At 40.6% G+C, this 27197-nt stretch overlaps 1 pseudogene; it reads right to left on the reverse strand.

The window, feature by feature from the left end:
• Window positions 1-1899: 1899 nt before the first annotated feature.
• On the reverse strand, window positions 1900-24976 carry LOC139657652 (soluble guanylate cyclase 88E-like; annotated as a pseudogene).
• Window positions 24977-27197: the final 2221 nt, after the last annotated feature.

The following is a 27197-nucleotide window of genomic DNA, read 5'->3' on the forward strand; positions in this document are numbered from 1 at the left end:
CCCGTGTCTCTGTTGCAAGATAGACTCACAACAAAAATACATAAGAGTCTAGGCGTTCATCTTTGCACTCTCTCAGTCTCGTGCACACACACACACACGTGCACACACACACACACACACACACACACACGTGCACACACACATACACACTTTCTCTGAATCACAGCTCTCCGACCAGCTGTAAAATACCAATGTCTTTAAACTAATCTTAACATGTTTATTATATATATGTATATGTGTACACTACCAGTCAAAAGTTTGGACACATCTGACTGAATGTTCTATGTTTTTCATTCTCTTAAAGCCATTTTGATCTAAAGGCTTCTGCTTAAATGCTTGAAATGTGTTTCTTAGACTAATATAAATAGTGAAGTTGATCCTATGTATGAATTTCTTTAAAAAGCCTTTGTCTTTCCATCAGGGCAAAGGGCGGCTACTTTAAAAAAAAATCTAAAATATGAGCTACTTTGGATTTGTTTAGCACTTTTTTGGTCACTGCATAATTCATAGCGTTATTTCATAGTTTTGATGTCTATAGAAAAATGCGTGTCTTTTGACTTTTGACTAGCAGTGTATATAAATGCAATGTAAATGTAAATACTGGGCTTTATAATAGTCAGCATAGAGGCTAAAGACCAATACATTATTAGGATATCACTCCTGTGTATGAATCCATGTTTGCACTGGTTGCTATAGAAGTTATCGCCCTTCTAATTTCTTATCTTATTTGAGGGAGTGAAATATAAATAGACACATGAGGGCAATATTGGATGTTTTCCAGAGTAACCGATAGGGAGCCCGGTGTTGCCGACGCCGGGACGATCATCATTCTCAGAAACTTGAGTCGCGAATCCCCCGATCACAAGTCATGAATACACCGATTCATTTATCCGCGGCCAGTCCCCCTGATCCCAAAGCACTGGTGTTTATCTGTAGTTTTATCTGAATGGCAACCAGCTGTGCCGAGGGGCAGTCGGCCGAGGCTCAGGCCGTTCGGAAAGACCCGTCCAATGAGCGCTCCGAGCCGGTAATTGTTGTCAGATGCCGGGGGTCAAAGGTGAGGCGGAGACCCAGCTGGACGGAGAGCGGTGCCTGGACAGGATACCAGCCCACCAGTGTGCGGTGGAGGCTGGAAGACACCTGCCTCTTTGTTTTGCCTCCCACACCCTCCTCCTCCTCCTGCAACAAATTAACTCGAGTAAAGAGACGGTAAACTTTGCAACTGCAAAATGAGGTCTGTCACCACGGCAACAGACAGGAAGTAGTGCTTAAGCGGTTTCCTGATGGCTTCCTCTTTATCGTGTAATGACATCTCACAAGGAAATATCGGCAGGGAGAGCTCGACTGTATATGCGTGTGTGTGTGTGTGTGTGTTTGTGTGTGAAGGTCCACTCTCACCCTGGAATGAGCTCTTACCTGTTCCAGCCTCACACAGTACACAGCATACGCACTTGCCCATTTTTGGTTATGAGATAATAAAGAGGAGCATCAATTATATCACTTATCTTTCATTAAAAGATCACAAGGTTTTTACTAACCTCCAACCTGACACACACACAGTCAAACATAATGGCACTGTGTTATCACCAAATGAGTAAGACAGGAATCAGCGACCTCATAACCACCGAGGTCAGTGAATAGCGCCTGAAGATTTGGGGCCTGAATTGGATGGAGGATTTGGTGAGCTTAGGTGCTTTCTGTGCTCGCGCTGTCTTTCCGCTCGCTGTGTTATAAGATAGATGGCGAGCGCGGATCTAGATGAACGAGCGCCGGTTCAGAGATTTAATCTGATCAGTCTGCAGCTGACTGGGATTCACTCTCTCTCCCCATAGCATGAGCGGATATAAAAAGCCTTCCATCCCGCTTGTTCTTGAATGACGTTTTCTTAATTTTCACACAGTGTCAAAACTCCTGAACTTCTTGAAGCATTTTTCAGAAGTAGGATGGGAAATGAACACCGGACCACCAAGTAAATTTTTGTTGCAGCTTGTAAATTTGCCTATTCTACCAGATGCTTGGTAGAACAACCAGTCTGTTGAAATTGGACATTTTTTGAATCTACCAACCGCTGACCAGTGGATGAGAAAGTTAGTTTCCTGACCTGCTTGCAATACCAAAATAAACAAAGACAGGAAGACGCAGAATCTGTTTTGGTGGCTGTACATACAGTTTTATATAAATAAACGCTAGCATACATTGGAACAGATGTAGCCATTCATATACAGCAATTAGAAACAGAACTCTTTATGAAGATTAAGACAATGTTTTGAATATCTAGCCAAATGCCTATCAAAATACCATGAGCCTAGTTTACACAAAATAAAATACAACTTCTGATAACATCTAATCTCAGGTACTGAATCAAATGAATTATATATATATATATAGAATTAAAAATCACTGCCTCACCTGAAAACCCCATAAGCCCTGTCACAAAAAATGGCTTACTTTAATTTTCCAGGACATTACTGTAATTTGTTGTCATTATACAGTCTAACATACTCCCACAGTAATAATAGCAGTGACTTCATACACGGCTTAAAAAACCTGTACAATAATACAGCGGATATAGCATAAACAAATCCAGAAATATCAACTCATTGTTATTATGATCAACGTCATTGTCATTACTGACCTTACCTGTTCTCTGTTTCTCTATGCATGTGTTGTTTGTGTGAAGAGGATTCTGTGCTTTCTGTTTTTTTTACAGTCAAAATAAGGAAGACATGATGTGAAAGCTGTGCATTCTCAGCACTCATGGTGGTAATGTTTGAAAAGAAAAAGAAAAAAAAAAGCACTTTACTAATTTTAGGTGTATGAAACCAATGAAGCATCAAGAAAAAATGTTCTGCACTCACAGGAGCAACATTCAGGCTTAGTTAAAAAAAATGGTGAAATGAAGTAAACCTGAAAGTTGCTCCTTTGAGTACGGGCCATTTTTTTCTTCTGACAAGAGTAATTAAGATCAAGATAAGAGTATCCAGTTTAAACACATCAAGGGCTTAGAGCCAGAAGAAGGTTAAAATGTTGCAAAAAAACTTTACTTAACTTTGCTTTAGGCAAACCAAAGTACTTACAAGTGGACTTTAATTTCTTTTTTACATTTTCTTGCTTAATTCAGTATTGGTCTTGAGGTCTTTAAAACTCATTTTCCCCCAAAATGTCACTTAAACTGCTCACTGTCCTTGACATTACATATCATTCAAAATGTGTCGTGTAGATTGCCAGTAACCATGAATGTTGAAAATGTTGAAATGTCTCACCCTGTCTTGCCTTTTGACTAAACTTCCGCGATCTTTTCGACCTTTTCAGACCCTCATCACATGTTAAGGGTGTCTTGTAATCTCGGACTACAATCTGCCCCGCATCCTGTGGGCGCCGGGCCAAGCCTCTCACAGGATGGAGCAGGAAGCGCTGCGTATGGGCAGGTTGGCGGGCAGCTTGGCGTACTGCTGCCGGAAGCTGTTCCTCTTGTTGTTGAGCAGCGGGCCCGGGTTCTCCGGCCCGTCGGCGGGCGACGCCGCCTCCGGCACCGCGTTCCCCTGGGGCACCTCCAGCCTGGCCCCCTTGTTGTTCTTAGTCTTTTGGCTTTCTCCTTCTCCTGAGGCTCGGCGGAAACGGTGCGGAGCTCGCTGGCGCCCTCTGGCGGCAGCAGCGTGTCCAGGGGGAGGTCGCTGGGGCTCGGCTTCCCCTCCGCCTGCTCCTCGCTGGGGATGTTGAGGTTGGAGGCCGAGCGCTTGGTGTTGGTGCAGGTGGAGCTAGTGCAACCACACAGTTTCATAGTGATTTACAACAGAAATCAATAAGCAGATTTGAGAAAGCATTATTACAGGTGTACCGTTTCTAAAGAGACTTTTTTTTACAATAGATGCCCAGAGATGATAGTTAAGACCACATGAACCACTGTTGGCCTGTTGGCAGTGGGGCCACTTGCTACACAAGACAAAGGTTTGTGGGTTCAAGTACCAAAATAACATTTATTTAGAAAAGTATGAATGTAAAGCTATTTCTAACCAAAAAAGAACAATTTGGATAGTGAAGACATGCCCCGACCAGGCATTCCTGACAAAGGTCCCTTCCCTGAGCACAGAGTTTCACTAAACCATTCACATTTATTATCATCTTATAGCTGACTCTTGCTTTCATGTGTCACAATGTGTAATTATTGTATTCCTTTATAAGAAAAAAAAGAAAGAAAAACACTAAGATCTTCATTATTTACTTTCAGATATCAAAAAATGTGTTTATGTTTAGATCGTTTTGACTTGTTGCAACATACTGTAAACATTTGTGTAATTGGACTTTTGGCTCTAAAATATTTCGTTTCAGAAATAAGGACTGAGGCAACTTACCCTTGTGACAACCAGCCCCGCTCTCCCCTACTCTTGCATATAATTTCTTTATTAGTTGACTTTTCGGTCCTTCATCCTTCCCTTCATCCTTCAACCTTCATCAAACCTTCATGTAATCCTGCCAGAACCTTCTCTCCAGTGTGTCGCCTACTCTGTCTCACTCTCAGCTTTCCTACCATCTTAATAAAAGGGAAAAAAAAACCTGAGGGGAATTAACTGCTTCTTCTCAGTGATAGTGTTGTTTTTGGCGGCTGCGTGATTCCCTCAGACAAACACACATAGAACAGCCTTGCAGCCTTTGCTCACTGTCTCATGCAACACCATAATGGAAAAATACTTCATTAAAAGTAAAAGCTCTGCATTCAATAATTTACTTGAGTAAAAGTATAGAAGCAGTAAAATGTACTTAAGTATCAAAAGTAAAAGTACTCTATTCTATTCTTATTGATGCATTAACCTGTAAGAAGCATTTGTAGGTCTAACTGCTCCAGATACTGATGGGGAGTTTAAACTCTAACAGTGCAACATATTTTATGAGCTTATTGTATGTTTTGCATGTAAAACCTTATTCTGCAGAGTAACTAGTAACTCCAGCCATCAGATAAATGTAGTGGAGGAAAAAGGACAAGATTTCCCTCTGAAATGTAGTGGAGGAAAAAGGACAAGATTTCCCTCTGAAATGTAGTGGAGGAAAAGTAGAAAGTCTCACAAAATGGAAATAAGTAAAGTGCCAGTACTTGAGTAAATGTACTTAGTTACTTTCCACCTCTGTGCCGAGTTCATCTACTCACCCGTTGGAGCTCCTGTCCTCGGAGTCTTTCTGTTCGCTGCTGTAGCGCAGCTCCGCCGGGGTTTTGAACGACAGATCCTTCTTCCCCTTCAGCCAGTACGTCTTCATGTAGCCTTTACCCTGCGAGGTGATCGCAAAATAAATGAAGGGTTTTGTTCCGAAATGCTATATATTCATGCCGGAGAGAAAATATTCCCTGATGTTTATTTCTCAATCTTTAAAAAAAATAAAAAATAAAATAAGTGACTGCATCCTCTAAAATGTTACATTTTGGAAGTAATTGGCTCAAGATGATGACTGTCTTTAATAATATTCAGCAGTGAGTTTTCCTTTCATGCAAGCAATCATTTTGTCAGGGTAGGCATCACATTTTTCAGATGGTATATATCTCATCTTGAAATGAAGCGCGTCAAATATTATTGCTGCGACACTGACAAAACCTGACATGTAATGCATTAATCATAATATCCATTCCAGTGAGAGGATGGTAGATGAGCAAACCATAATTTGCAGAAAAGATGACAGATATTTGACACCTATTTGGAATTGAATATGACCCCCCAAATAATGGTTAGTTACATGACTAAATTGGCTGGTAGATTACTTACCACAGACAAAATCTATCTGCACTCTGCTGGGGTTAATTTTGCACCCTGGATACCACTCACCTTTACAAAGATCTTGCCTCTCTCCTCAATGATATAAGGTTCATGTTCCAGATGGTCTTTGGTGGTCTGACTAATGTGGATCTGCATTCCCTGTACAGACAGACACACACACACACACAGAAAGTTAGGACTAGGGCTGAATATTAAAAAAACAAACCCCATCGGTACTGCACCGACTTTAAGGCATCAAAGGGAATCGAAAACTTTCAAAATATTTGATTCTTAAAATGAGAGTTTTAGTTTTTCTTTGTTTATGGGAATTCGTAGTGAGGAAATTAATAAATGTTCCGTTCCCACAGAAAGCGCTGTTAACTCCTACTGTTACCACAAGTAATGGGAAACAAATGAAGTGATTAGCATGTTGCATTAACTAAAAAGCAGCATGCTCAGTGGTCTCATTAAGTAGGAAATGTTTCTCCACCCTTATCTGCATGTTTTAGTCTGAGGGAAATCATTAATGTTATTGGAGTAATTTACTACCAACGCCATGGGCTATTTAGCACACTTTGCCAGGCTATGGGTTATTTAGTATGTTAACGTACTCACCACTCCGTTGCTCTCCATCCTGGAGGCGGTGTTCACAGTGTCACCAAACAGACAGTAGCGAGGCATCTTCAGACCCACCACACCGGCCACCACCATACCTGAGTGAATACCTGAGGGAGAGAGAGGGGAGGGGGGGGATTAAAAACAAAGTTCACTGTGATCCGACTCATTCATGAGCTTAGCTGAAGTCCATGATTTATTCCAGTTGTTGTAAAGTATTCCTTAAGGCCAAAACATTATTTACATTTTAGGCATTTGGCTGACGCTCTTCTCCAGAGAGACTTACAACAGTACAATGAACTTAAATTCCTGGATCACCAACATTACAAGCAACCAATAGTGAGGAATGCCAGGGTCAAAACCACAGCACCCGGTGTGAAATGTGACAAATCTCCCTGTGCCCCCCGAAAGCTCGAATAGAATATAGAATTGAAACTGGACTCATGAGCTCAAGTTCCTATTTTCTGCCCTCTGCGCTTGGAAGAGAATGCTTTAAAGGTGCAATAAGTATGATAAGATTTTTACTATCCCATAACATAAAATCACCATATTTTTAGGGGGTTGATAGGGTTGTTGATGAATACCAATGATGCAACATTTACTCTGCCAGGTGCTGTGATTTCTGGCTTTTAAAATTCACTTTCAGGCCCATACTCTGTTTTGGAACAAAAGCTTCTCATCCATTGGATCCCCACCCCCTACACGCACTTTTAACTGTAGCAAAATGCATGCAGGATACTGCAATGAGTGAGCGACTTGCATCACAGGACATTTTGTTCCCAAGTCAAAAAAGCAAATGACAAAGCAGTATTATTATTGCAGTATTTTGCATGATGATGTAGCTCTTCACTAGATGTTTCTTTTGGATCTCTTTTGGGGGGACTTTGTATTGATTAGTTTTTCCGCTCACCGACTCTGATCTGGATGTTATCTCCGGTGGAGGGGTCTTTGAGGTGGTCGATGGAGCTCAGCATGTCCAGGGCCATGTCACAGATGTGGTGGGCGTGGAAGGTGGTCTTGTTGGGAACGCCCGCCACCACCATGTAGGCGTCACGGATCGTCTCCACCTGAGCAGAGGGGAGAGCATAAGCATTCCCAACCATGTAGAGAATCCCTTGGAATGTAGTGATATTGGGGAAAACACTCATAAGTTAAATGAGCATATTATGAACAATCATTGACTGTTTTCTGTCACTCTAATAACCTTCAGCAACACAGTTATTGACAAATTTGATGAATTCAAGTCTAGTCATTCAAGAGAGGATTTGCTGAAGTTGGCCTGTAACGTTCTGCTATATTGCTGAAGTCCGATAGAGTTTGAATAGAACTGGCTGACTAGTTTTCCTCGGGGTGACTGTCGCTCCAGATGCCCATCAACAGTCAGTAATAATGGCACACACAAGCTCACACTTTTGATAGATGTATTTCCCAGGTGTGTGTGTGTGTGTGTGTGTGTGTGTGTAACCCTCCATTCTTCTGCAACTTGTCCCTCAGGCCAAAACATACCAGAATGTGTTTTCAGTCAACCTGTGTTTTTAAATAAGAATAGAATAGAATAGAATGATCTTTATTGTCATTATACTCAGGTACAATGAAATTTCGCCTGGCTTCTCTCAATGTAGTTAAAATAAAACAAATGAATAAAAGCAGTAGTAAAAGCAGTAATAGCAGCATACTGTTACGAAAACTTTTGATAGATAAGGGTTAAAATTCAGTCTAATATGGCTGCACATACATTTAGACCTAAGGATTAGACTGACATATTGTTTTGCCAGCATTGGCCTTTTATTAAGTATCAGATATCAGCCAGTGATGAAGGTTGCTCCCTGACCAAAGCTACATAAAACCTGACATGAAATTTTATTTATGTTTATTTAAGTTCTTGTAAATGTATTCTTTATTTAAACTTGGTTTCCTCTACCATTGAACAGGTGTGGTGGGTCTCCCTGCCTTAAAGAGCTGCTAACCCTGAAACAATTTAATTAGTCTGGGTTTCAATGGAGAGTTTTAGTGTCCCATGATGCTCTAAATACTGTTTCAGAACAGAAGAATAAAATCAAGAATAAAAATCCTTGGGGAAACATTTGAAAGATTTGACCGGAAATGGTCAAATTTAAAGACAAAATTTCAGCTATCAGTGACTTCAGTATAAAAAATATCTGTATCAGCCTTCAAAACCCCATATTGGTCGAACCCTAATAGGCCAGCATGCAATTTCTTCATAAAAAAAAAATATGTCAAGGAGTGTAGTGCTATACTGCTCCAATGTATTTCTCACTATGTTGCAGAGTAGGAAACCAGCTTCTATTTACACAGGCGATAGTAGCTGCTACACCTCAAAATTCACCAGACAGCTGCCAGATTGACTGATATAGTGGAAAACCCAGCAGCTGTGGCGGGCGGACGGTGTTAACTTCCCACCCAGATCTCAAACGGATATCTGCGAGTAACTTTGAATCATACATAAACATCGCAGCCTGTGCTGCTGTTCGGGGCCGACCTTGTAGACGTTGTGCTTCTCGCTGAGCGTGTCGAAGACGATGTAGATCTCGTTGAGCATGTCCACCACCTGCATGGGCGTGATGTGGATGCAGATCTCATTAAACTTCACCACATCGCTGAACAGGATGGTCACATCTGGGAAGACCTGGGACACACACACACACACACACACACACACACACACACACACACACACACACACACACACAGACAGATAGATAGATGTATAGTCTCAGAAATGTTGTGTTTCTGAGTTTCTGTGGTTCAGGTTTCATTCCAAAACACTATATATGCATTGTGGAAAATTTTGCTACTTGAAATTCATCAGCCAATATTTCAAAAACTGGCAATTCTATCCTCAGAATAAAACTATTTATTTAGCAAAAGTCGTAAGATGACTGATAACTTTAATAGTAGCCCATATTCTGTTTTATTTTCATGCCAGCAAACATTTTGTCACAGCAGGTGTCAGTTTTTTCAAATGGTGGATATCTCATTTTGGAACGAAACCCGTCAAATAAAAAGTGTGTTCTATTGCCAGAGGCCCCAAAGGTGGACAGTTAAATTGCAAAATAACAAGACAGCGCCTTGTGTTTTTTTTTCTCCCAACAGTTTCAAATGTATTCAGCTGCTGTTTTGCACACGTCAGAAGAAAACTATTTCAATACTGTGGCCATTTAAAAATACTGGATATTTTGTCCATCTTAATGACAATGACAATGTTTTTCAATATCATGTCAGAGTAGTAGAGAAGATAAATTTGTATCTTTTATTCCAATGTCTAAACTATATTTCAAAAGGATGCAAACTTCTGCTTTGCTGTCTGTTACATAAAGAGATAAAAAATATCATGGCAGTCGGGTGAAACCCTCGTTTCTCCAAAATGTAAACTTTTCAGGAACTAAGATATACAGCCGTTTTTAGCTTGATGACAAAGCATTTTTGACGTTATCTAATGGATTTTGAAAGGGTTTCATAAGCCCAAGAGGAGAAGAGGATTTTCTCAACCAATAGAAGAGCATGTAAACATTCAACTGAGGTACAAAACATGAAAATCACCCAAATTGGAGTTATGGAGACTGTCCTTCAACCGTAGAACCAGGGGCCAGTTGCATAAAGCTAGTTTAAGACTAGTCTAAGCCTTAGACTGGTCTCAGATTCTCCGGTTGGAATAGTCTAATTAAGACTGAATTAAATATTACAACTGACTTATTTTGAGGTAGGAATGTTAGCCTCCTCCCCCTTGGCTAATCTTGAGTTAAGAACTTTGTTGTTATGGCAACAAGTCGGCCTAACTGTCAGAGTGTGACATTTAAATACTGAAGCTGTTTCGTACAAGATGCCAAATCTTTGGTTTTTGGGAAGAGTCTGAAGAAGAGAGCGAGTCTTTAGAGACAGAAACAACCCATTAGAGATCTACAACAACCAAGAAGTAGTAGAAACAGGTAAATATAAATGTCTATAGCAAGTTTGACTTAAAGTCACATTTAAGTCTAAGACCAGGTCTATCTTTATGCAACTGGCCCCTGGGTTCAAGCTCCTGTGTCAGCAAGCATCCTCCCTGCTGAAGTGTCCATGAGCAAGACACTGAATCCCTACCAACTCTCTACAAAAGCTACAAAACGGTCTGGTGTACCAAGCTATATTGTTGCCAAAGGAACAGAAAAGTGTTGCCAGGTTGTCGCTGACAGTTCATGTCGTCGTCACATTGGGTGCACCAACTAAAACTGTCATAGCTTTCCGTTTGTTGGCAAATGATGATTCTTGTTAATTGCAATAATTCATCAAGTAAATAATAATAACGTAAATATAAATAGTAGTTTTGTGTCGCCGGCTTCCATTGAAAATGAATGACTTCCTGATGCTTTGTAGCCTGTAATCTGAATGTACCATAAGGCTGCTGTTCTGTAGCTGACCTCTGACCTCTGACTGGGGGCAACAGAAATGAGAATTTCCTACAGGGATCAATCACAGTGTGTGAGTTTCTCCACACTGCCTGTTAGTTTGCCTAACCATCCCAAAGCCCATCATATAGCATCTGCTGACACGGCTCTGTGTTACCTGGCAGGTCTCCAGAGCGGTGATGCCCTTCCTCAGGCGGTCTGCCACAGCTTTAGGGATCATGGCGTACAGCAGGGAATCTCCTCTCTTCTTCTCCTCGTCCAGCTTCTTGATGATTTCCTGCAGCTGAGCATACTTTTGTTGCTCCTAGAGAATCAGAGTCAGATATGACAACTGAGGACTTTATAGGATACAGTGGAATAGAATAAAAATTTCTATCACTGCGTTGCACCCAGTTCTGTACAGTCTCAACTGTCTCAAAGCTCAAAAATCCTTCTTCACCCTCTCTAATCCCCTTAATCCACATCTCCCCTTCATGACTTGAAGTGGATTTAATGGTGAAATCACCGGGGGAACACAGCTCCACCTGGGCTCACCTGGTCAGGATGTTTCATCTTTCACTTTGTGCACTCAGTGTATCATGAGCTGTGATTTCTGCTTTGTACCATACTAGTCTGAGTTGTATGGTGCATGTTAGAGCGTAGTAGCATGGTGTTGTTATGATATATTTTCTTATCTGATATGAACCCGTACTATTGTCTAATACAGTGGTTCTCAATCTTGGGTTCGGGACCCGCCAGGCGGTCGCAAGATGATGTTGGGGGGTCGTGAGATGATTTATGGGACAGGAAAAAAGCATATTTCTACTATACAAATTTGTTATGTCTGTTTTTTCTGATTTTTCTCTAATTTTTGCTTTTTTCAACCTCTCTGCCTCATCTGATAATGAATCAAGTGAAAAAACCTGAAAATGGAAAATCTTTCTTTGGTTGAACTCTGCATGCTTGTGACAGGGGATTATGACTAGACATTGCTTTGTTTTAAGGGGTCAGGAGCCAAAAAGACTGAGAATCACTGGTCTAATACATAATAACATTTCTGATATATACCTTTTGATGGACTTTTATTCAAAACGCCCTCCTGTATACATTTTAATATGAGTTATCCCTCAAAACCCCAAATCCTGGCTCTGTCAGTGCGATGCTCTGGCCATGAAGATAAAGGATTCACCTGATCCAGGGCCAGCTGCAGCTCAGCTGACTGCTGCGTCCCGGCCAAGATCAGCTCTCTGCTGGAGTCATGCAGGTTCAGATCGTTCACATACACACCCATCTTAATCATGTCCTCCACCGTCTCTATACTGCAAGAACAAAGAGAAGAGAGGAAGACGAGGAAACAGACTAATATAAATGAAAAGCAAGAGGATGTATTTTCCCAATTGACATACTCCAAACTGCAATGTTTGAACTTGTTTTTTGTTCCAAAATGATGCATTGGCTATTTGGGGTAAAAGCAGTCTCTACTTTCACAAAATGATTAATAGCACAAAATTTGATATTGAATAAATAGGCTACATTCTCAAGAGACACTGATGAACGCCAGGAGGCTGAAAACATTTTGTGTGCCATGGGAATAAAGTGATCTGCCATATAAAACTATTTCTGTCGAGTGTGTCCCTGTGCAATACTAAATTCCACTGACTACTGAAAACTTTTTTTCCACCTTTTTAGCACATTCTATCATACCATACACCTATTTGACAATTTATACCCCAAAAATGACAACATTTTATTCTATTGTATTTTTATATCAAAATCTTATTGCTTTTACTTGCTGGAAAACAAAATCTTTGGTGGTGGCATCATCGTGTACCAGGAGGCGTAAATAGAAATTCCAACCAATAAAACCATCATTGATTGATCTTGCCTCTCCACCCCCCCCATCAAATAAAACTCTTTCTCTCCCTAACTGATCTCCCATTGGTCTACACTTTTGAATGCTCCCTCCCTGTGTTATGTCCCGCCCCAACATCCTAGCAGGAAAAACATTGCATTAAGGAAGCAAGATGCTCTCAAAATGGATGTGTAGCATTATGGAAATTAATTCTTTAACTGGAAAATCACTTGTTTTGCCCCGAGTCAACCCCATCAAACCGAGTGCCGGCACAGGCTGTGCTCTTACATGGGCGTCCCGAGGAAGATGAGCGAGTCCCACTGGGGGACGTACTTCATCTGGCCCTTCAGGTGGAGAGGCTTCTTAGGAGGCTCCCTCATGTCCTCGAAGATGGTCTCACTGCATTTCCCTGACAAGAGCCATGAAGGACAGATTAGCAGGACCGTGACGGCTCTGGGACACACTAATGAGAGCTGGAAATTGACTAATCTTTTCAGCTTTACAACGCAATTATGAAATGTTGTTGGAAGGTGGTGCAGGCATTGTGCCAAAGATGGATATTGGCAAGAGTGAGAAGAGTCAAAAAGTCAAAAAGCTCTCGATCTTTCTCCATTAAGCGGCAGCCACACTGATCCATCAGAATGCAGACAGAATTATTGACGTATAGATTTCTGTCTGTTAGTTTGTTTTGGAACGTCAACATGGTGGAGATGCAGACCAACAGGTGATGCAGACCTTAGTCAAATTTGATTTGGGCTTACGTGAGAACGACACACAAAGGGCTTCCTCCCTTTGACGGTGATTACCTGCCACTTGAACAATTTTTTGTTGCCTGGCAACAGGATGAAAGGAGGATGAAATGTAGCTTAATGTATGGCCTAATGTTTTTCTTTTCTTCATTAATGTAATTTTGGTGTTAAAATGTCAACTAGCTATCTAATCTCTGTTTAATCTCTGTTTCTCTTTTTCCCCACTTCAAACAGTATAGGCTAAATTATAGAAAATAATCATTATGATGCCAAAATAATATCCTCAAGGTGTCATAGCCGCGTTGCAGGTTTTGCTGTGCCATCAACCAATAAAAAAACATGCATCGTATCAATGCAGGTGCGTGTGACCCCCCGCCCTCGGATTTGTTGTAAACTCCAGATGTGCTATATTCTCTAAAATGATTAAATATCAATAATAAGTGGCTTACACATTTCTTGATTAAATTATATCTTTGTGCCATAAAGAGGGATGAAAGGGGGATGACAGTTTTACAAAGGGGATCGTTTTTGACAATTTTCATTTCAAGGGGGATGGCATCCCCTCGCATCCCTCCTCAAATCGACTACTGGGGACAGACACTGATCCGTTGTGTTTGTCCCTCTACGCCTCTTAGGTGCCATTTGGAGTCAACTGTGACCTTTGACCTTGAATATAACACCCTGTCTTAAACAGTAGGCCCTTTGCACAGAATGAGTATCGGCGGGGACAGATATGCAAAATAACAGGTTGTCTACAAAACACATGAAGACACAACGTCTGTGCCATACAAAGACAAAAGTGTTGTAAGAAAAACGAAGAGATCGGAAGCAAGTTTTGTTGCACTGCCTGTCACTCTGCCAGAGAAAGTGAAAGTGAAAACTCTTCTGACCGGTGACAGTCTGGAAGGCCAGCAGCTCGATGTCTTCCCCTCCGGAGTTGGCGGAGCTGTTGTACTGGGTGAGAGAGCTGCTGTACTCCTGGTCCGACCCCTTCATCTCCTCCACTGATTTAGCCTCTGACAGAGGGAGCAGAGCAGACAGAGCAGACACACTGAGTGAGTGGATGAATGAATGAATGAATGAATGAGGAAAGGTTGCTGTAAGTGAGTTAATGAATGTGTAAATGAGTTGTTGCTTTCGTGCACAAACACTAACCTCAGACTATCTACGACAAAAATGCAAAAGTTACTTCACTTAGTGTAGACTTTTACTGCTGAGGTTGGCTGATGTTTCTGCCTTCCTCAAAGCCTAAAGTAACTTGGTAACACTTTACAATAAGGGTCACTAAGTTAATAATAATAATACAACTAAGTTAAGGGTTAGTTAATGCTTAATAAGCATTAACTAACCCTTAATTAACAGTTAACTAATGTGTCTGGTAATCATTTACTAATGGTGTTCATGTTAACTAAGGTATTAATTTATACATTATTTACTAGTCATCTTTATAAACTATTAAATAATGTATAAATTAATACCTTAGTTAACATGAACACATTAGTAAATTACACATTAGTTAACTGTTAATTAAGGGTTAGTTAATGCTTATTAAGCATTAACTAACCTTTATTGTAAAATGTTACCAGTAACTTTTGCATTTTTTTCATATATTAAGAGTGCTCCAACTATCACCAGTGAATAGCAGGGATGGGACAATACATATAGAAATTAAACATATCGCAATACAAAAATGAAAAAATAGAAAAATGAATCGCGATATTAGCTACTATTAGCTAATATTAGCAGAAATTAACAAAATTCTGCACAGTCACACTTTGTTGTCATTGAACTTTTATTTATTACATCGTATCGTGGTTGTATCGAATCGTGAACCCCATATCTCATATCGAATCATATCATGAGATAAACACATCGTCCCATCCCTAGTGAATAGTCCTAGAAAGTTTACATTGATATACTGGAATGCATAAATCAGTGATTCTCAACCTTTTTCATATGAAGGACCCCTAATGTAGTACAAATTAGGCCCACGGACCCCCATTTGACCCAAATCTGAGAATATTTTTATTGTGAGATATGATTTTGTCTACATTTCTTCTACATTTTCCAATTGTATTAACTTCTTGTAAATTAAATAATGGTGAAGTTTAACAATTCTGAATTTTGCTGGGGACCCCCTGTAACCCCTTCAAGGACCCCTGGTGGTCCCGGGACCCCATGTTAAGAACCACTGGCATAAATGACAAAGACTGCATGTCTGGGGAGTGAGGGTTTAGTGAATTCTGATCACTTGATAGGGGATGCAAAATGTTCACCATCATATGATAACTTCTGTGTGTTCTATAAAGTTTTTTACACAAGACAAAGAGCTCTGCCTTGGGCGTGTTGAATATACAGTACACCCATGAAGGATGTAGGGAACCAGGGTGATCACTAGCACTGAAACACTACAATTTAAAATTAAACTTTGTGAGTGTGTAAGGCCGCTTTTACACCTTGCATGTGTCTTATATCCAGATTACACTTGACATGAAAATGCAGATTCCCATGCTTGTCATTTCCTCTTGTACTATTTACTTCCTTAAAAATTTACAGTAACCAGCTTGCCTCACCTCTTCCTCCTCCACTCGTATCCTGGCAATCAGTGTTTGACAAAGATGTTGTTGTCCAAGCTGCCTGACACTTGTTTGGTTTGCATTCACTTCCTGGTTGCATCCACATGCAAAACTGTAATTTCCATTTGTGTACTTAAATATAGCTGCATGCAGTTTTGAAACGCATCGCATTTAACTTTGTTGTTACTGTGGACAAAGTCACTCTTCAGTGAGTCTGTGCATTTCCACCTGGGTTTTATGCATTTTTGCTATCCGGATACGATCACCCAGGACGGGAATGGGCGAGTAAATTGATGGGCATATTGTGATCTCATCCATTTGAAATGCACCTTATTTCATACATTATGCATATGAAATTCAAAAACGGATTAAAATGGAAAGGAATGGTTAGAAGGGGCTGGTACCTCTCTCTTCTTCTCTCTGTGGCTTTTCGCTCTCCTCCTTCTCCTCCGGCTCCTCCTTGCTCAGTTTGGGGATGTTGACCTTCTGCTTGCTTTCCACCACCGCTTTGGACAGCAGCTCAAACACATTGTTCAGATGGGTGTAGATCTGAGGAGAGCGAGCACAGAGTGCTGGTGTTGAGCAGTGATGACGAGTAAAACATGGGGGGATTGTCTGTGTGAGTCAGTCAGTAGCTGCGTTTACATGAAGCCTTTTATTCCACTAATAATCAGAAGAGTAGCTCAATCAAGAATAAAAACGCCTCATGTAACCATCTCAGTCAGAATAAACCGGCCTGTTCCAAATGAAATTTCATTCCGCTTGAGACGGCTGGTGTAACCGTTTCATAATCTGTTTGGTGGATAAAATTTTGTCATGTAATCGTTCATTCTAATCACTTTCTTTGGTTGGAATATCTCATCTCTGTCTGCACAAGCACGCCCATTTGACGTAAGTGACGTCAATGACGTTTACTTTTTTCTGGGAGAATTTGAATCATTTTTCATCATTTTTAATGTCAGACAGGACATTTTAACAGCAGTATACCGGTCACTCACTGAATCAGTCCTCACATTCAACATTTCATCCTGGTACAACTTCCTCACAGAGAAAAGTGAGAAAAAACTCACAAGAATCATTAAGCATACGACTAAAATCACCGGCACCACTCAAACCCAACTCTCTGACCTTTACAGTCACGCAGGAAAAAGAAAGGCAGACTCCATCACTCTTTCACACCCCCTTCACCAATCCTTTCAGCTGCTCCCATCAGGCAGACGCTTCAGAGCACCTCTGGCCAGAAAGAGAACTTACAAAAACTCTTTCATTCCCACTGCAATATCCTTTTTAACCAAGGCCAAATAGACTGTCAGTACTTTTTAATGCAGCTTTGCACACCTGCTCCTATTTATGTATGGAATTGTTTGTGTTTTTAAATGTAATTTTTATATATCTTTCATCCCACTGAGCAAAAGATGTGATTTCAACGTCGCGTCTATGCTTTAGCTCTCATATAGCCCAGGATCATTACGGCTATGTATAGACCTATTTTAGACCAAGCAGTAAATACATTATTACAATGAATAAACATCTGTAAGTCCAAGCTAAGACGCAGACATCTAATAAACTTTCACGTTTCAACCCCATTTAAACTTAATTTAGCCTAGACAGCTATGGGCCATTTAGACGTGTTTTAAACGTCTAATCAATGTAAAATTGCTCAGTGGGATGGGTGTATGTTTTTATGTGGTTTGTGAGCTCCTAACCTAAGACAATTTTCTATCATTATGTGATAGACAGAGTTTTTTGAGTCTTGAATCTTGAATCAGATGCAATACGAAACGTCTGTTGCTGACACTTTTGGAGTTGTATTTTCTGATAAAACTGTTGCTTCATCAGAAAGAAGAGCAGTAAAGCGCCCAACACAGGCCCATCTTTTAAGCTCATGTTACAGTGCTGGATTCTGTGTTTTGCGCATGTCAGAAACTTTTATTCTGATTACATACTGTGGAGCATGTAAACACACACCATGCGATCCTTTTATTTAGCACTCATGTAAACACTAGTGGGGGAATCTTCTATCTGAATGATTTAATTCAGAATGAAAAAAATATGGTTCATGCAACCGCAGCTAGTGAGTCAAGTCGGTGATCAAGCAAAAGAGCGAATGGACAAATTCACAAATGAGCTAATAAAATGGGAGTGCCGCCCCCCAACCCCGGCTCACATTGTCCCAGCTGAACTCCAGCATGGGCCGGACCAGAGTGAACTCCTCGTTGACCTTCTTGCCCTGCAGGTCGGAGAAGACCTCTTTGAGGCCGTCTCCGATGCGGTACATGGTCATGTCGCGGCGGAAGATGACGCTGAAGGGGAACATGTCGAAGAAGATGCCTCGCTTCATGGGCAGCTTCTCGTAGCCCGGCGCCGTCTTCTGCTGCGGCATGCGGTGCTTGAAGGCGGCGTTGTCGAAGTTCATCTTGTAGACCTGGACGGGGAGAGAAAAGGTCTGGAAGCTTCCGAGGTACAAGGCTGTTGATGGAAATAATTTGGTTGTTTTTCTTACTTCAGCTGAAAGTTTATACGGTAATTTATTGGAATCCTGTTATAAGAAATAAGATACAACGCGCTCAATTCACGATAATACCATGACAACTGGGTGCTGGATCCTTAAAGTAGTAGATAATGAAAAAGAAAAACTAGGACAGCACTCCTAATTGACTTTTTATTTGCCGCACGGACGTTTCGGGCAAGACGCCCTTCTTCAGCGTGTGTATTGGCAATTTCACAATGAATGAGTGAATGAAATTGAAATTGTCAATACACGCGCTGAAGAAGGGCGTCTTGCCCGAAACGTCCGTGTGGCAAATAGAAAGTCGATTTGGAGTGCTGTCCTAATCCTATTATAAATCCATGTGTATAATTCTAAAAATAAAAGGGTGTCAGAGAGAAAACAACTATTCTTTTCGTCCTCCCGGGAAAAAAAACAAAAACGTCATATATATTTTTCTGGCAACAGCAACTTTTCCTTAAAGGGAAAACTTGGCATTGAATATTAGTTTCATTTACCTCACCATGCACTTGTCACATTATGTCTGTATTGGCTTGTTTGCAATGTTAGCATTCCTCATCAGAACAACAGAGAGAACATGAGAATGAGGAACAATGGAAGGAACAAGGAATAATGCTAAGATGCAGTTTATCTGGTTAATCAAACTGACAGTAAAGACACACCTCTCCTACATCCTGACTAGTGTCTTCTAAAGGAAATCAATAGAGTCAAACTCAAAATACTAAGGCACCCCTTTAATTTGCCTGGTCAAAATCAAAATAAAAGGAGACTGAGGTGACTAAAAAATGTGGGTCTTATTTTAATTTTGTAGCACATCAGCTGCTGTATTATAATCAACGTAATTTGGACTTTGTTTCTTCACAGTAGAATAGATAAGGTTTCAGTGTCTTGATCAAGGACAACTGACTATGTTTACATGGACAGCAATAATCCGACTGTTGGGCTTTTTCTAAATAAGACAATATTCTGATCAAGTTGTTTACATGGGTTGCTTATAGATTTATTCCACTTATATTTCTGTTTACATGCTGCGAGGAAAAGTCCAATTAACAGGACAAAGGAAAATCATTGGAGATACGGACAGTTTAAGACTTTATTGAAAACTTCATGATATCCATTTTCATCAAAAATGCCCTTCAATAATGAGACTAAAATCAGAATACTCCACATGTCCGACTACAACCTTATTCAGGCTATGGTAAAATGCAGAAAATGCAGTTTACATGGCAATTTCTTATTAAATTTCTTATTATGTTGTCTTAACCGGGTTAATATCAGATTATAGCTGTCCATGTAAACATAGTTGATGACTTCCCGGTTATGGGGCGTCGATCAATAAAACCACCAGGCGTGACACTGAGGTCAGTTGATGCTACAGCCGATGATAGCATGACAGCAGGCCAAGCTGCACATTTCGAATTTACTCAGCCTGCAAACTCCGAGTTTACCCAAAGCCCCATCCCAATAAACACTTATCTCCATCCAATAAACACTTGCCGTCTGAGTGTAAACAAGAACTCCGCCTGGCGTCTCATTGAGGGAAATGGAGTCATTATCATACTGATAGAGCCGATACGGGGTCAAGGTCAGAGGCTTGGCGACTCGGCGACCGATACTCCACCTAAGCCCCGGTACCTACCACGTATGTCATTTTCTCCGTTTCCTCTTTGGACAGGATTTCCACCTCGATGTCTGTGTTGTAGAATTGCCGTCCCACTTGAGAGAGCTGACCTGCAGGAGTCAATGGAGATACATCGGTTATGAACGGGCAGAGGTGAACTTGGCTTATGGAGGGATTCAGTGAAGACGGGCTTGTGCGAGCTTTCCGAACGGCTGACCATGAAATAACCCCCGGTTGTGAGAATACAGCGATACCTCAGATCCTTAATAAAATGGGGTAATAATTCCAGAACGAGCCACAGAGACGACCTGGCTGGAATCACATTTTAATATTGAGTCAATTACTTTGCTGGGATAGATTAATCTTGTCTGACAGAGTGACAACTGCTTTGTCCCAACAAAGTAGTAGTAGATGACAGTTCTTTAAAAAAGAACTGTCATCTACTACTACTACTACTACTACTACTGTTACTGCTACTGCTTCTACTTAGCCTGGTATCCAGCCCCTATGAATCGCAGTTTTCAGCACTCTTCGAGTTTGCATGGCGATTCATAAGGTCCTTCATTCTTCATTCATAAGATCCTTATGAATCGCCATGCAAATTCGAAGAGTGCTGAAAACTGCGATTCATAGGGGCTAGACACCAGGCTAGCTACTACTACTACTATTACTACTACTACTACTACTACTATTACCGCTACTATTACTGCTACTGCTACTACTACTACTACTACTGCTACTATTACTGCTACTGCTACTACTACTACTACTACTACTGCTACTATTACTGCTACTGCTATTACTACTATTACTGCTACTACTACTACTGCTACTATTACTGCTACTACTACTACTACTACTATTACTGCTACTGCTACTACTACTATTACTGCTACTGCTGCTACTACTACTACTGCTGCTGCTACTACTACTACTACTGCTACTACTATTACTGCTACTGCTACTGCTACTACTACTACTACTGCTACTACTACTACTGCTACTACTACTACTACTGCTACTATTACTGCTACTGCTACTACTACTACTACTACTACTATTACTGCTACTACTACTATTACTGCTACTGCTACTACTACTACTGCTGCTGCTACTACTACTGCTACTACTGCTACTATTACTGCTAGTGCTACTACTACTGCTACTAATAATTATAATAATATTAACAATAATTATTATTATTATTTATATAGCATTTATATTTCGAAACACAGTTACAAAGTGCTTTACAGTCAAACTAAAAGAATGTCCACAGACAATAATAACTACTAAAAGAGAAAAAGTAAAATAACAACCATATGAAGGCAAAAACAGCATAAAAAACATAAAACAAGGCAAAACAAAAAAGTAGTAAGCAAGGATCCTAAACAGGATTAAAAACAGGAGACATAAACGCAGAACAGACTGTAAAAAGGACTTCTTAAACAAGTGGGTTGTGAGAAGGGCTTTAAGAGATGATACTGAGTTCCTCCAGCATTTACATTAACAGCAGTATATGCTGTGCCTGTTTGTTGCTTTGAAAAGTAACAAACGTCTGTTGTCCCAAACTAGACACACTGATGTTAATGGAAATGACACAGCCTTTTTGAGAGGGCAGTTTTCCCAGTTCTTCTTCTCATTCCTTTTGTTTAATTAATGGTCTGCATTGATATTCAACTGCCCGGTCCTAAATTTTCCAAGTTGTACACCACCTATCTTGTACACCAAGACAAGCCAAAAAAACACTCAAAGTAATAGTTCATTTATATTCTTTACATGCTTCTAAAGTTCTGTTCAGGATCACAGGGTGCTAGAGCATATCCCAGCATGCATTGGGCAGCAGGCAGGAAAAGTCTGTCACAAGGCTAACCCTAACCCTAACAGACAATCACATTCATACCTATGGGCAATGTAGAGTCTCTAGACTGACATGACCAGGAAGTTGACTGAGGAAACCCACGCAAACACAGGAACAACATGCAAACTCTACCCAGAAAGCACCGGGGGTTGGGGATCGAACCCGGTTCCCTCTCCCCCTCCTCGGTGTTTCCCACCCCGTGGTTCCCGGTACCTTTGACGAACTGGGTGAAGCCCTTGCGGGTGCTGCGGTAGTGCAGGGTGAGGCTGGTCTCGCACTCCTCCTCCACGCAGAAGCTGGGCGGCTGCACCTTGGGGAAGGAGAAGCGGAAATACTCGTGCAGGTTGTCCAGCTCGTTGATGAAGTCGCGCACATTACGCCCCAACACCTGGGAAACATGGAGGAGGAGGATATTGAACTGTTTTCTTGTAAACATGAACAATAGTTGATGAGGCTATACTGTAGATAATTTTTCATGTCTTCAGTGTGTTTAAAGTGGTAATTGCGGCTCGTTTGGATTTCAAATTATAGCTAAATCCATGGTGCTCAGCGCTCATTGCTGTGGTGTTTCTGCACTGCACTTCCCACAGATTACCTGTCAATCAAACAGTGTGGGCGGAGCTTGGATTTTCTGTTGATGAAGTTTCTGTAGGTGGCGCTCTTTTCTTTGTCGGCTCCGCCATTGTGACTAACGCTGCTCATGCTAACTACCCAGTTAGCATGGTGGCTATCGCTGCTCATGCTAACTACCCAGTTAGCATGGTGGCTATCGCTGCTCATGCTAACTACCCAGTTAGCATGGTGGCTATCGCTGCTCATGCTAACCCAGTTGTTTTTCTATTTATTCCAAACTGCTGATGAAAGAGAATAGCAAGATGGACATTAATTTATATGAAAATGTCACAAATCATTACTTAACTATAAAAAAAAATGTAACTGAGAAATTTAATGTAGCCTAGATTTGTATTCACAACTTATAATGCAATTTGTTTTAAAAGGTACACAAGCATAGAGAATCTTAAATCTCAGTAGGCGACGCTGACATTTTGGTTAATTTTTTAATTTGTCATCAAGTGATGATCACTAAGTTTAGACAACCAAGCGTCACCTTCAGGATCCTCTCGTAGCCGTAGTTCCCGATCCTCTTGACCATGTAAACCCCGAAGGCGTACATCAGCTCATCGTGAGTCTTCCCCAGAACCTCGCCTGCCGCCTTGGCCAACCGCAGGATCAGGTTGTCACTGTAATAATAATAATAAAGTACAATAATAAAGGTTACAAAGTGCTTCACAACAAGAATTAGAAATGAAAAGTGTCAAATATATAATCAGGATGATAAAACAGAAACAAACGTTAAAATACAAGATAATAAAACAGCACACTGCGCAGAAACCAAAGTACAAGTAGACGAGGAGGAGATCTACATGTATTTATTCATTTTCTTATTTAATCTTTATTTTTAACCAGAAAGACCCTCTGAGATTTAAAATCCACTTTTAAATAGACCAAGAAAGAAGCATTATGACAAACCTAAAAGCTGCAGACAAACTATGGAGCCTCTAGAGTGCCAACCTAATTATTATACACCAGTTAAGTGCAATATCAAAGTTAACTATGTGACAATAGTCCAGTGGCAGACCAAGAAGATTAGGGTCTAAACTTAAAAAGATCCTTGCCAAACAAAGCATAAACAGATAACGAAGCATAAACAGTTCCTTAATGTGTCTTCCTCAAGGTAATTCATAATCATAAATATCAACATTTGAGATAAATGGAAAATATAAAAAAATTAAGAAGCGTTGTCCTCCACTGGTTTGGTATCAGGACCCAAATTTTTCATTCATCACAAAGTTGTGATCCAGTTTAATTGATATTATTATGTATTACACCCCTATAATGGTGGGAATGAGTGTTATTATTTGGTGTTTGGGTCTTAATAATGATTTGGAACTATATTGTCTATGGTTTTTATTTTTTAAGTTAAGTTGAATTGTGCTATAGTAGGGCTGGGTGATATGGTTGAAATCAATATCCCGATATTTTTTCCATATTGATATACATCACAATATGGATCACATATGCAAAATCACATGTTAAATAAGGCTGGGTATTGGCAAGGACCTCACGATACGATACGTATCACGTTACATGGGTCATGATACGATTGTATCATTGCGATACATTGCGATACGATACATATTGCAATATATTGCAATACATAATTTACTGAAAATATTAAAATAGAGCTGAAAATACAACTTGCTGTGTACCACCTGGGTAGTCTAATATGTACATCACATTATATTGATAACTCAGCGGACAAATTGAGTCAAAACTATTTAATTCAAAGGGATTTGAGGGAAATTTAAGGACATTTTAAATCCGTTTAAAACATGAATCATTTTTTTTTTATGTATCGATACGAGGGGCTGGAAAATCGATACAGTATCATGGAAAAAAATATTGCAATACTCAGCTGTATCGATGTTTTTGCACAGCCCTAATGTTAAATAATCAAATTCATGTTCATCCCATTGAACCGAATGGTAACGTTGGGGTGTGACATCAAACAAAACTGAAATTTTCAAATAATATTTGTGTAAAATTTGCTTGTTATCATGAATTTAGACAGCAGAATTGTGTGTCACGATATCCCAAAATCACCATATCATTACGATACGATTCCACTGAAAGACGATAAACGATAATATTGAATTATCGCCCAGCCGTACTTTAGTCTAAGCACTGTGTAAACCAAGCTGCTGTGTTCTGCTGTTTACACTATGATAGTTCTGATTAAGTCTGCGGGGGGTTTCTTGCTAATAAATACAGTCTGTTCATTGTTGTCCAAGCGATTACAAGCAAGATGTTCTGAGTTTCCCAAAATCTTCCAATCACCACGGCATAATGGGAAATACGATAAACAAAAAAAAAATTCGTACTTGTACATCTGATGCCTGACAAACTTGAGGTGGGGTATCTCCGCTCGGGCCTCGATCAGTCTCCATACATCCTCCCCGTAGGATTCGTTGATGTAATCATTGACCGCTTCCAAGTACAGGCCGTACATCTTGAGTGGGTTTGAAACCTCCAGACTTATGCCCTGGTGAACTGCTTATATGAAGAAAGATGAGGTGAGGAGTTACGCATCCGCAGAGCAGGCTGGAGCGAGCTTCGTTGGGGTCATCTGTGGAAAGAAAGAGTTGAAGAAGATATGTTGTATCTCATAACATCATCAAAGAATTATTTGACAGTACCAACATAGGGCTGGGCGATATGGTTGAAATCAATATCATGATAATCATTTTTCTTGATATCAATATATATCACGATATGGTTCATGTATGCAAAATCGCGTTAAATAATCAAATTAATGTTCATCTCATTGAACCGAATGGTAATGTTCGGTGTGATGTCAAACAAAACAGAAACATTCAAATAATATTCCTACCATACCTCATTATATGAGAGTTTTTAAGTAAAATTTGCTTGTCATCATCAATTTAGACAGCAGAAATGTGTGTCCCGATATCAAAATATCTTCATATCATCACGATATGATTCCACTGAAACACGATAAACGATAATATTGAATTATCGCCCAGCCCTATACCAACATACTAATACTATTCTGTACTATTCTATCCGCCTGCATGCAAGATGAAGAAACATCCTCTTACCTGTCGCACACAACCTCATGAAACCTCAGGCACACTTTCCTCAAATACACAGATGTAGTTGGTATCTGTGTATGGGATAGAGAGCAAAAATCTACACATGAGGGTGTTGCCTTTCAGAAAAAAAAAAAAAACAGGCTGCAGGCTGCATGTGCTGTAAGATCTCAACCCCCCCGTGGCAAACACAAGCTACTGAAAAACATCACAGGGAAATCAAGCAGCAGCACGTTCCGCTCGCTGTCACATCCCATCAGTTAACTACGCTCAAAACGCACGAGATAAACCCGTTACCGTGATGCCGAAAAGGCGTGCGGGGAGGTGAAAAAGAGAAGTCCCCCCTTACCTGCGAGTCCCTCGGTGTGTTATCCTGCGGTCCGACTGCGGCGGGCGGGCTGCGGCTGCGGCGCTGCTCTCCCCCCCGCTGAGGGCCGCCACCTGCAGCTGACATGCCCGCTCTCTCCTGACACTTGCCTGTCAGGTCAATGGGTGGCCCGGGCCAAAAACAGCAGCGCCGAGGCGTGTTTCTGGCAGGTACCAAAGAGAAGGTGATAGCAATTAGTTTTTGAAACACTCAGCTGTGTGGAAAGGGAAGGCATGCTGGGCTTAATTTGTACTTTGTGCTGCTTGTGTTTGTGTCTTTTTGCCGGTCTGTATGGCAGAGATAAGAGTCTGTGGGTGGCTGGTGTGTGGGACTCCCTTAAAAAGACATTTGCCTTTTGTGTGATGTAAACCTGAGCGCACAATGTGAGGTTCATTACCCCAAATCGGCCTTTATTCTTTTGCAACAACTCATTAGGGCGACCAGGTTTCTTTGCTAATTACTTCAGATTTGCATAATGACAGTCAGGTGCACTTAAAACTGACAAGCTTTTGTGTTCTTAAGATTGGCATCTGAAAGGTTTTTTTGTATTGTTTGTTGCCTTTTATGAAGTGAAGATGAATAAATCCTTTCACAACATCCAGGCCTCGTGTTCAGGCTGTCACCGGCTGATCGGTAAAGGTTTTCACTGTAATTGAAACACAAAATGTGACAGGAATTAGCATTTTTGACTCAATCCATTAATGTTTCAGCAGTCAGGCTTTTTAAACAGGCACGTGCTTTTCCAGCTTCTGTGTGATCTCTGTTTTGACCCGCTCAGCTGCGGGATACAAACCACTTCTGCCTTTGAAAAGTTGATTTTGTCACCACACACACAGCCACCTTGGTAACAGGTGTGTATTGTCAAATAAGAGGTGAAGCCTTTAATGACAGCTGACAGCCAAGGCCATGAGCAGTGGTGAGTGTCATTGAGTCTTAGAGGTGGCTGACAGGAACTGTTATATGAGAATAGACTGTAACTTTACCATAACTGTAAACCCATGCGACTGTTTCTCCATCTACAGGTGAGGTGGGAAGGTAGATGATCCACCACTTTTCTCATAATCTCCACTAGGGGGCACTGTTATAACACCCTCAATTCAATATTGGATTATCAAACGCTTCCACCAAGGGAAGTGAGCTTGAAAATTGCACCAAAAAAACAAACAAAAAAAAAAAAACATCTCTGTGACTCTGGCTTTTTTTTTTTTTTTTGATTAGTCCACATGAGAATGATCAGGCATTCTGTTATTTCA

Source organism: Centroberyx affinis, unplaced genomic scaffold (assembly GCF_046629955.1).
Source record: "Centroberyx affinis isolate AG114_WGS23_722 - 3 ecotype Tasmania unplaced genomic scaffold, CSIRO-AGI_Caff_v1 ptg002730l_1, whole genome shotgun sequence".
NCBI classification, from domain to species: Eukaryota; Metazoa; Chordata; class Actinopteri; order Beryciformes; family Berycidae; genus Centroberyx; species Centroberyx affinis.